The following is a 12,642-nucleotide window of genomic DNA, read 5'->3' as shown; positions in this document are numbered from 1 at the left end:
AACATCCACAACGACCATGTTTTACACTGTTTCAACCTGCTGTTGAACTTTTCTTCAAATTGATCATCACAGTGAGGTGAGTTTTGAAAGTATTATAGGCCTATTGTTTTGATAAGTGTTTGATGTGATTTTCTATTGTATTTGCATTGATGTCAGAGTGGTTAGATGGACAATAGAGCACTGAGTACCAGGCCATTAGCAAATTGGGTACTACCAAAGCATGTCCTGAGTGCATAAAAGGAGATTACAATGACTCAGTCACTTGAAATTGTACTGCAGTCATGACTCATGACTGCTGGTGTGGCGCTAATAGTCACCGCAACAGCCCTAAGTAGAGAGAGTCACGAGTTGTAAGTTCCTCGGCATCCACGTCGAGGACTTGTTGTGGACTAACACCACCCCTTGTTAAGAGGGCGCAACAGCATCTCTACTTCCTAAGAAATTCTGCCTGCGGCCCCAGGTCCTGTCCAAATACTGCCACTGCACTATAGAGAGCGTCCTGACCGGTTGCATCATGGCCTGGTACGGGAATTGCTCCATCCACGACCACAAGGTCTTTCAGCGGGTGGCGAAGACAGGCCAGTGTATCACTGGAACCGTGCTCTCACCCATCCAGGACATCAACTAAAAACGGTGCCCGTGAAAGGCACGCAGCACCATCAAAGTCCCCACGCACCCCATCCACAGGTTTTTCTCTAGCTTACCGTTGGGCAGACCAGATCGGAGCATAAGGTCTGATAGAAACGCTCTCTGAGCCAGTTGGTATCTACAAGCCATCAGACTGCTGAACACTTGAACTGGACTGACCACCTGCTCTGATTCTCCACACCTTAGCACACACCCACACAGACATACACACAGCGTGCAAAACATTAAGAAAACCTGCTCTTTCCATGACAGACTGACCAGGTGAACGCTATGATCCATTATTGATGTCACCTGTTAAATCCACTTCAATCAGTGTAGATAAGGTATTCCCAAACTGGAGTAATTGACGTAACCCGCCGTCGGGGTACGCTGTTGTGCGTATCCCGCCGTCGGGGGAACAGCAAATATTTATTTTATTTAAAAAAATTCAAAATGTTCTTCACATTTCCAAACAGTACATTTATATTTTCCAGCGGGGCTATACATTTGTGTGAGGTTTTTTTCCTCGACTGAGTAGGCTCGTTTCACTGCCAAAAATGTAATTAAACCATCTAGTGTTCAGCGAAATAACAACACAATGTCAAATACAGGTAACCTAGTCAAATAATTAACATCCAATCACATTAACTGTTACTCTCTCGTGGGAAACCTTCACTCTTGCGCAGACATTTAGAAACGAAACATGACAATTCGAAAAACTAAGCCACGGGAGTTTGAGTGAGAATAAAGACAACTTGAGTAGCAACAGATACCACTAATAAGAACAGGCTAGAAGCATCTTATATGGTGAGCTACCGAGTGGCTAGGACAGGCAAGCGCCATACTATTGTGGAGGACTTAATACTTCCTGCTGCCGCGGATATGGCTGGGACAATGCTGGAGGAAAAGGCCAAAACAACTAACCAGACAATATCTTCATCAAACAACACTGTTTCACGACACATCAGTGACATGGCAGGAGATGTTTTGAAACAATTACTACTTCACATACAAGCCAGTGAATTATATGCGTTACAGCTGGATGAGTCAGATGTGGCGGGCCTGGCACAGCTTCTGGTATATGTCCGTTACGTTTATGGGAGGTCAATTAAGGAAGATATCCTCTTCTGCAAACCACTGGAAACAAGGACAACATGAGAGGATGTTTCTTAAAGTACTGGACAGCTTTGTGACATCAAATGGACTTTGGTGGTCAAGATGTGTTGGTATCTGTACTGATGGCGCAAAAGCCATGACAGGGAGACATAGTGGAGTGGTAACACGCATGCAAGCAGTTGCTCCCGACGCCACTTTGGTACACTGCAGCATCCACCATGAGGCTCTTGCTGCCAAAGGAATGCCTGACAGCTTGAAAGACGTTTTGGACACTACAGTGAAAATGGTTAACTTTGTTAAAGCAAGGCCCCTGAACTCTCGTGTATTTTCTGCATTATGCAATGATATGGGCAGCGACCATGTAACGCTTTGAGAGATGAGCTTAAAGTTTTCTTTACTGAAAATAATTATCACTTGTCTGACCGCTTGCATGATGACGAGTTTCTCACACGACTGGCCTATCTGAGTGATGTTTTTTCTCGCCTGAATAATCTGAATTTGGGATTACAGGGACTCTCTGCAACTATATTCAATGTGCGGGACAAAATTGAGGCTATGATTAAGATGTTGGAGCTCTTTTCTGTCTGCATTAACAAGGACAACACACAGGTCTTTCCATCATTGTATGATTTCTGTGTGTAAATGAACTCAAGCTTACAGACAATGTCAAATGTGATATAGCAAAGCACCTGAGTGAGATGGGTGCGCAATTACGCAGGTACTTTCCCGAAATGGATGACACAAACAACTGGATTCGTTATTCTTTTCATGCCCTGCCTCCAGTCCACTTAATGATATCTGAACAAGAGAGCCTCATCGAAATTGCAACAAGCGGTTCTGTGAAAATTGAATTTAAAATCAGAAGCCACTGCCAGATTTCTGGATTTGGCTGCGCTCAGAGTATCCTGCCTTGGCAAATCGCGCTGTTAAGACACTGATGCCCTTTGCAACCACATACCTATGTGAGAGTGGATTCTCGGCCCTCACAAGCATGAAAACTAAATACAGGCACAGACTGTGTGTGGTAAATGATTTAAGACTGAGACTCTCTCCAATACAACCCAACATTGCAGAGTTATGTGCATCCTTTCAAGCACACCCTTCTCATTAACCTGTGGTGAGTTATTCACAATTTTTAATGAACAAATAAGGTTTTATATGTAAGATGGCTAAATAAAGAGCAAAATTATTGATTATTATTTGTGCCCTGGTCGTATATGAGCTCTTTGTCACTTCCCAGGAACCGGGTTGTGACAAAAACTCACACTCATTCTTATGTTTAATAAATGTATCGTATAGTGTGTGTGTGTGTGGCAGGCTTACAATGATGGCAAAAAACTACATTTGAGTGCGTGCTGATCCTGGTGCTAGAGGAGGTAGGCAGCTGGAGGTTGAATGTTTGAAGGGGTACGGAACTATAAAACGTTTGGGACCCACTGGTGTAGATGAATGGGAGGAGACAGGTTAAAGAAATATTTTTAAGCCTCAAGACAACTGAGACAAGGATTGTGTATGTGTGCCATTCAGGGGTGGATTGGCAAGACAAAAGATGTAAGCGCCTTTGAACATATGGTAGTAGGTGCCAGGTGTTGAACTGCAACTCTTCTGGGTTTTTCACACTCAACATTTTCCCGTGTGTATCAAGAATGGTCCAAATCCCAAAGGACATCCAGCCAATGGCAGGCCAGTGGTCGAAAACAGGTAATTGATTGATAGAAGATAAAGGAGGCTGACACGAATTGTGCAGAGCAACAGTTAGTCAACTGACACTCCAGTACAACTTTGGTGCCCAAAGACCCCAAAAATAATGCACAACTCATTGTAGCTTGACATGAATGGGGTATGGCAGCCGACGACCTTACAGAGTTCCACATCTTTCAGCAAAAAAACAAGAAACTGCATTTGCAGCAGACTAAGGAACGAAAACACCGGAAACACTGAAGAATGTGAAAAACATTTCCTGGTCTGTTGAATCCTGGTTCCTGCTGTTTCACGCTGATGGGAGGACTAGGGTACGGAGAAAACCACATGCATCCATCACGCCGCGTGTCAACATTGCAGACAGATGGTGGTGGTGTGATGGTGTGGGGTGGGTTCTCACACATTGGGCCCCTTGATAAAAGTGGCGCAACGTTTGAATGCCACAGGATATCTGAACATTGTCAATCAGGTGCATCTCTTCATGACAGCAGTTTATCCATCTGCAAATAGATTTTTTTCAGCAGGATAGCACACCATGCCACATGGCTAAGATTGGCCAGGTATGGTTCCACGAACATGACAGTGAATAAATCTTACTGCAGTTGCCTGCCCAGTCACCAGATCTCAATACAATTGAGCATCTGTGGGATGAGATGGAACAAGCTATTTGGAGTAGAGATCCACTACCAGCCAACTTGACACAACTGTGGGAAGCATTGGAGTCAACATGGGACGACGTATACCATGCATATCCCGTACATAAGACTAATACAACTTGAAACTTGTTATCTTATGCAATGTTGATAACCTACAGTTACACAATCTTCACAGGTTTCTTACATGCATAAAAGACTAGCATTCCTCATATACTGTCATTGTCCATAGTAATGGTTCCTTTTGAAACTCAAAACCTCTCCAGTCCTTCCAAATAACAAGGGATTATCCCTGCTTCATTTGTAATAATAACCATTCCCTCTGTCTTGACTCCGTGTCAGCTTTGGGAGAGAATTACTGTGCGACAGCAACTAGCTTGGGTTCATATGGTGATCATGCGGACTCAGTGGACCTCATCTCATGCCAGGGAACCTTTGGCCCTCACAAAACACTGTTGTTGCCACAGTACCCTGCAATTTCACGGCCATGGCTGAAGAGGGCTAATCAGTTCCCCCCCCTGCCTGCCACACAACCAGCTGAAATCCCAAAACGCACCAATGCACACAGACAGACCGAAGCAGAGGAGAAACCCCCTTTTTGAAGGCTGTGGTCTGAGAAAGGAGGGAGGGTGCGGAGTAAGGTGGGCGGGCGGGGGGGGCGACCAAGCGCATCACTGCATACAAACAGACCAGGGCACGGAATTATTTTTTGTAGTCGGAGAAGAGAGGGAAGGAGGGAGAGGGGATGAAGAGGGAGGGAGCTGGAAGGCAGAAAAGCGGGGATGCTTCAGCATGAGGCCGGGCTGGCATTGTGTGTGAATCCCTCTGCCGACACCTCTAGCCTTGGCTTGGCTTCATTAGAATGACAAAGCAAAGAGCTTCACTGGATGGGTGGGGGGGGGGGGTGAGCACAATGGGAGCTGCTTTCTAAGGTAAATGTGCCACTGGCTACACGGTTCTTTCACACAGAGAATGAACTCGCCAGCCACAGCGACTGGCCGTATACTATGCATTAAGACGAAGTAAAGAGCACTAAAAGACTTCCTCGGCGTTGGAGGATCAAAGACTCTTACACTTAGCGTCAGAAAAAGCCCCCGGTTTATCTTACGGCCTTCCACTCTGAAATTCTAGCATCTGACCCACTTATAAAAACCAGGAGGGAAGCTCTCCCCCAAACCCATAAACAATTTGGAAGCGGATGTCTTATTAATATGGAAAGGGAGTCAGGTGAGATCAGGCATGTGGCTAGTCCAAGCATAACTCAAAGAACCACGGAGTATGACGTGCACTCATTGCAGTGCAGTGATATTCTGAAGCAGATCTATGCCTAGGTAAAACTCTAGGTACATTCTAGGTAAAACTCTCAAACTTTAAATCACTGTGACCCAACATTAGGGGACCCGTTAGTTCTACCCAACCTTCAACCGCTTGGCTATGGTTTCCGAACCAATACCAGATGACTGACTGCAGCCAAAAAAGGTTTCAAGTACCTCCCACGGGCAGATTCCTGACCCTTTTAACAAGACCTGGAAAGATTGGATGGAAAATATGCCCTTAAAATTCCCCATCGATGCAGTCATCTGTTACTGTAGCCTTGGGTAAAAGCTATTAATGGTCCGGTTATTTTATCTGCATGAAGCCATTCCAAAGCGATAAATCACCAGAGGTCCACAACACACGAGCCGAGAGCACTTCCTCGGAATCTCGGGGGAAACACGGGCGGCGAGATTCCAAACTCCAAAGACAGACGCTTTGCGCTGTGGCAGGAACGATGAAATTCGGCAGGCTCACGCCATCGTTCCGAAGCACACTCAATATTGACAGAGCACACCGCCTCAATAAATGTCTTTGCTGCCCATTGACAGGGAGGCAGAGAAAGTAGAGCAGGCCTACTCTCCCCTCTCTGCATTGCTCCTCTCTAGCCTTCACTCTTACTTTCTGACTCATCTTTCTTTTGCTCTCCTAACTCTCACTGTAGCTCAAAGCAATAGGTATACTTTCAACTAAGCTAAATTCTACTTCACTAGCAGGTATAAGAATAGCTCACGGAATCATTTTTACTCCCATTAGAATCCCTAGATATTCTTCTGACTTCTGAAAAGAAACACTAAGAAATTCCTGGTGTGTGGAACAAGCTCGGATTGGATTCTGTATCATAGCTGCAATATAGAACAAGGACCAAGTCTATAATAAATAAAGCACTTGCGTCTAACATAGCACATCCACAAGCTTTACTTACGCAATAAGGCCACGAGGGGGTGTGGTATATTGCCAATATACCACGGCTAAGGGCTGTTCTTATCACACGACGCAACGCGGAGTGCCTGGACACAGCCCTTAGCGGTGGTATATTGGTCATATACCACAAACCCCAGAGGTGACATTGCTATTATAAACTGGTTACAAACATAATTAGAACAGTACAAATAAATGTTTTGTCTTACCCGTGGTTTTAAACCGGGTGGTTCGAGCCCTGAATGCTGATTGGCTGACAGCCGTGGTATATCAGACCGTATAACAGGGATATGACAAAACAATTATACTGCTGTAATTACTTTGGTAACCAGTTTATTACAGCAATAAGGCACCTCGGGGGTTTGTGATATATGGCCAATATACCAGGGCTAAGGGCTGTATCTAGGCACTCCACGTTGCATTGTGCTAAGAACAGCCCTTAGATGTGGTGCTGTGCCTTGCAAAAGTATTCATCCCCCTTGGCGTTTTTCCTATTTTGTTGCATTACAACCTGTAATTTAAATAGATTTTTATTTGGATTTCATGTAATGAAAATACACAAAATAGTCCAAATTGGTGAAGTGAAAAAAATAACTTATCACATGATCTCAGTATATATCTCTCTGGTCACCCCCAAAGCCAATTCCTCCTTTGGCCGTCTCTCTTTCCAGTTCTCTGCTGCCAATGACTGGAACGAACTACAAAAATCTCTGAAACTGGAAACACTTATCTCCCTCACTAGCTTTAAGCACCAGCTGTCAGAGCAGCTCACAGATCACTGCACCTGTACATAGCCCATCTATAATTTAGCCCAAACAACTACCTCTTCCCCTACTGTATTTATTTATTTTATTTTGCTCCTTTGCACCCCATTATCTCTATTTCTACTTTGCACTTTCTTCTACTACAAATCTACCATTCCAGTGTTTTACTTGCTATATTGTGTTTACTTTGCCACCATGGACTTTTTTTGCCTTTGCCTCCCTTATCTCACCTCATTTGCTCACATTGTATATAGACTTATTTTTCTACTGTATTATTGACTGTATATTTGTTTTACTCCATGTGTAACTCTGTGTTGTTGTGTTGTATGTTGTCGAACTGCTTTGCTTTATCTTGGCCAGGTCGCAATTGTAAATGAGAACTTGTTCTCAACTTGCCTACCTGGTTAAATAAAGTTGAAATAAAATAAATAAATAAAAAGTATACATACACCTGTTCTGAAAAGCCCCAGAGTCTGCAACACAACTACGCAAGGGGCACCACCAAGCAAGCGGCACCATGAAGACCAAGGAGCTCTCCAAACAGGTCAGGGACAAAGTTGTGGAGAAGTACAGTTCAGGGTTGGGTTATAAAAAAAATATATGAAACTTTGAACATCCCACAGAGCACCATTAAATCCGTTATTAAAAAATGGAAAGAATATGGCACCACAAACCTGCCAAGAGAGGGCCGCCCACCAAAACTCACGGACCAGGCAAGGAGGGCATTAATCAGAGAGGCAACAGAGACCAAAGATAACCCTGAAGGAGCTGCAAAGCTCCACAGCAGTTAGAGTATCTGTCCATAGGACCACTTTAAGCCGTACACTCCACAGAGCTGGGTTTTACGGAAGAGTGGCCAGAAAAAAGCCATGGGATTGAGGTTCCCCTTCCAGCAGGACAATGACCCTGAGAATGCTGCTAAAGCAACACTTGAGTGGTTTAAGGGGACACATTTAAATGTCTTGGAATGGCCTAGTAAAGCCCAGACCTCAATCCAATTGAGAATCTGTGGTATGACTTAAATATTGCTGTACACCAGCTAACCCATCCAACTTGAAGGAGCTGGAAAAGTTTAGCCTTGAAGAATGGGCAAAAATCCCAGTGGCTAGATGTGCCAAGCTTTTAGAGACATACTCCAAGAGACTTGCAGCTGTAATTGCTGCAAAAGATGGCTCTACAAAGTATTGCCTTTTGAAGGGTGAATAGTTATACAGGCTCAAGTTTTCAGTTTTTTTGGTCTTATTTCTTGTTTGTGTCACAAGAAAAAATATTTGGCATCTTCAAAGTGGTAGGCATGTTGTGTAAATCAAATGATACAAACCCCCCAAAAATCCATTTTAATTCCAGGTTGTAAGGCAGCAAAATAGGAAAAATGCCCCAAGGGGGGTGAATATTTTCGCATTTGGCCATACACCACACCCCCTCACGCGTTATTTTTATTTGAATTTATTTTATTTTAACTAGGTAAGTCAGTTAAGAACAAATTCTTATTTACAATGACGGCCTACCAAAAGGCAAAAGGCCTCCTGCGGGGACGGGGGCAGGGATTAAAAATAGAAATGTTTAATATAAATATAGGACAAAACACGCATCACGACAAAAGAGACAACACTACATAAAGAGAGACTTAAGACAACAACATAGCAAGGCAGCACACATGACAACACAACATGGTAGCAACACAACATGGTAACAACAACAACATGGTAGCAACACAACATGGTAGCAGGACAAAACATCGTACAAACATTATTGGGCACAGACAACAGCACAAAGGGCAAGGTAGAGACAACAATACATCACGCAAAGCAGCCACAACTGTCAGTAAGAGTGTCCACGATTGAGTCTTTAAGAGATTAAGTTAAAACTGTCCAGTTATTGTGTTTGTTGCAGTTCGTTCCAGTCGCTAGCTGCAGCGAACTGAAAAGATGAGGGACCTCGGCACCCAGGGATGCGTGTTCTTCGGGATCTTTAACAGAATGTGACTGGCAGAACGGGTGTTGTATGTGGAGGATGAGGGCTGCAGTAGATATCTCAGATAGGGGGGAGTGAGGCCTAAGAGGGTTTTATAAATAAGCATCAACCAGTGGGTCTTGCGACGGGTAGACAGAGAAGACCAGTTTACAGAGTGCAGTGATGTGTCCTATAAGGAGCATTGGTTAGAAATCTGGTGGCAGAATGATAAAGAACATCTAGCCGCTCGAAAGTACCCTTACCTGCCGATCTATAAATTCTTTCTCTGTAATCTTGCATGGTCATCTGAATCAAGGTTAGTTTGGCAGCTGGGGTGAAAGCTGAGCGATTATGATAGAGGAAACCAAGTCTAGATTTAACTTTAGCCTGCAGCTTTGATATGTGCTGAGAGAAGGACAGTGTACCGTCCTGACATACTCCCAAGTACTTGTATGAGGTGACTACCTCAAGCTCTAAACCCTCAGAGGTAGTAAATCACACCTGTGGGGAGAGGGGCATTCATTCTTCTTACCATTCTTCTTGTTTTGGAGGTGTTCAGAACAAGGTTAAGGGTAGAAAAAGCTTGTTGGACACTAAGAAAGCTTTGTTGTAGAGCATTTAACACAAAATCTGGGGAGGGGCCAGCTGAGTGTAAGACTGTATAATCTGCATATAAATGGATGAGAGAGCTTCCTACTGCCTGAGCTGTTGTTGATGTAAATTGAGAAGAGTGTGGGGCCTAGGATTGAGCCTTGGTGTACTGCCTTGGTGACAACAGATTTTCGGACGTTATACACTGCACTCTTTGAGAGAGGTAGTTAGCAAACCAAGCCAAAGACCCCTCAGAGACACCAATATTCCTTAGCCGGCCCACAAGAATGGAATGGTCAACCGTATCAAAAGTTTGGCAAAGTCAATAAAAATAGCAGCACATTTCTTAGAATCAAGGGCAATGGTGACATCATTGAGGAACTTTAAGGTTGCAATGACACATCCATAACCTGAGCGGAAACCAGATTGCATACCAGAGAGAATACTATAGACATCAATAAAGCTAGTCAGTTGATTATTGACAAGTTTTTCCAACACTTTTGATAAACAGGCAAAATAGAAATAGGCCTATAACAATTAGGATCAGCTTGATCTCCCCCTTTAAATATAGGACAAACCGTGGCTGCTTTCCAAGCAATGGAAACCTCCCCAGAAAGGAGAGACATGTTAAAAAGGTCAGAGATGATAGGGGCAGCAACCTTAAAGAAGAAAGGGTCTAAACAATCTGACCTAGATGTTTTTTTGTGGTCAAGTTTCGGGAACTCCTTTAACACCTCGGACTCAGTGACTGCCTGCAGGGAGAAACTTTGTTGCGGGGCAGGGAGAAAAGAGGGAGAAGCATCGGGGATAGTCGCATTAGAAGGGATAGGAGATGAGGAAATGTTGGACGGGCAAGGAGGCATGGCTGAGTCAAATATGAATCCTGACTTAATGAAGTGGTGATTAAAGAGCCCAGCCATGTGCTTCTTGTCAATAACAACCACATCATCAACTTTAAGGGACATGGGCAGCTGTGAGGAGGAGGGTTTATTCTCCAGGTCTTTAACTGTTTTCCAGAACTTCTTGGGATTAGACCCAAAGAGAGAGAACTGCTCCTTAAAGTAACTAACTTTGGCCTTCCGGATAGCCTGAGTGCACTTACGTATTTCTCATTTGCCTGAACGAGAGCCAGTCAGCTTGAGTATGCGTGTGCCGAGCCTTTCGCCAAATGCAATTCTTGAGGTGGAGTAACTCTGCAAAATCACGGTCGAACCTGGGGCTGAACCTGTTTTTAATTCTCATTTTCTTTATGGGGCGTGTTTGTTAACAATACCACTGAAAATATCAAAAAAGAAGGCCCAAGCATCTTCAACAGTGGGGATCAAGCTGATTCTATACCATTTTACAGAGGCCAGTTCATGAAGGAAGGCTTGCTCATTAAAGTTTTTAAAACAGTGATCACTAAGGTCATTACAGAAAACACCAGACTGATATCCTCACAAATAATCCGGATGGGTAACATCAAGAAGAGCAGCCTTTTCTGGGTGTTTGGAGTCATACCTTGTCGGATTGGTAATAATCTGAGAAAGATTTAGGGATTCCCATTGCTTTAGGACTTGGTCAGGTGGTTTAAGCATGTCCCAGTTTAGGTCACCTAGCTGGACAAATTCAGACTTAGTGTAAGGGGCCAGGAGAGAGCTTAGGGCAGGTAGGGTACAGGCCGGTGCTGATGGAGGACGATAGCACCCAGCAACAGTCAACAAAGAGCTATTTAAAAGTTTAATGCTTAAAGCCAGCAAATCAAATTGTTTGGGGACAGACTTGGTAGAGACAACCGACCACTGAAGGTGATCTTTGGTAAAGTGCCACTCTCCCACCTTTGGAAGATCTGTCTTGCCGAAAAAGGTTATAACCAGAAAGGTTAACATCAGTATTCAAAACACTCTTCCTTAACCACGTATCAGTAATGACCAACACATCTGGATTGGAGCTATGAACCAACACTTTCAATTTATCAATTTTTAGGTAATAAGCTTCTTGTGTTAACATGCAGAAAACCCAGGCTTTTAAAAGAGCAGAAAGCAGTGAAGCAGATACCAAGTCAGAATTGGGGCTAGCAACAGTAGATGGGCCAGGGTAAACATGCACATTTCCAGATATCATCAGCAGTAATAAAATCAAGGCATGGCATAGGACAGGGAGAGCTCTGCAGTGCTGATTTATAACATCTGAATGTGCATCAGATGGCAACAAGATCATATTGTACAGCAATTTCATCAGTAACATGAATACAAAGCCGACGAGAGCTGGTTAGAATAGGACGGGAGGCCAAAAGACCGTGTAACCAATAGAGAGTCAGAGTCCCGAGTGTGGGAACAAACAGTCTGTCCCACGGTTGGGTAAAGAAAGTTCGTATCCAAAAAAGCATGCAGGGGTCATGAGGCGAATAGCGAAATAACAAAACGCACAAGAAAAAAATAACGACTTGGGGCTAGCCATCGTAAGTTCAGAGTCACTCGCCCCAACAGTGCCTGTGTGCTTTATTGCTTAAATATACCACGGCTTTCAGCCAATCAGCACTCAGGGATTGAACCATCCTGTTTATAATATGGTATACCTGGTAAGAGTGACGGGGTTTGTTTAAGACTCACTGAAAAGAAGCCGGCACATTCCGGAAGTACTGTCCTACTAAGAGCATCCCATAGTCCGACAATAGTTAACCCTGGAGGCCATACCTATTTTGAACCCTCTCTAGTGCCATCCCTCCAGTCCTCAACTACTGACTGGTATTATTAACCTAGGCTAAGTGCTGGATGCCTCCTGGTTTTGTGTGACCTGGATGTTCTGTTGGCATGAAGCCAACGTGCATTTCATAAGGCCCCTGATTCTTCTAAATCCACTGGATTGTCATGTAGGATTTCTGTATTGACTGGTTGTCAGTTGCATTAGATGTGCAGTGAATGTGTGTCTCGTCAAAGAGCACGTGGAGAGCAAAACATGATTCTTGATATTGATTGGCACACAGACGTGATATTCCTTTTTTGTTGTTGTGGCCACATTTT

General features: G+C 43.9%; 1 protein-coding gene across 1 annotated transcript in view; it reads right to left on the bottom strand.

The window, feature by feature from the left end:
• LOC106608615 (adhesion G protein-coupled receptor A3) overlaps positions 1-12,642 on the bottom strand; it is a 66,868-nt gene that overhangs the window by 38,341 nt on the left and 15,885 nt on the right. The window lies entirely within an intron of this gene.

This window comes from Salmo salar, chromosome 07 (assembly GCF_965601325.2).
Source record: "Salmo salar chromosome 07, fSalSal1, whole genome shotgun sequence".
Classification (NCBI taxonomy): Eukaryota; Metazoa; Chordata; class Actinopteri; order Salmoniformes; family Salmonidae; genus Salmo; species Salmo salar.
Note: the sequence above shows the minus strand (reverse complement) of the source record. Positions and strands in the feature narration are given on the sequence as shown.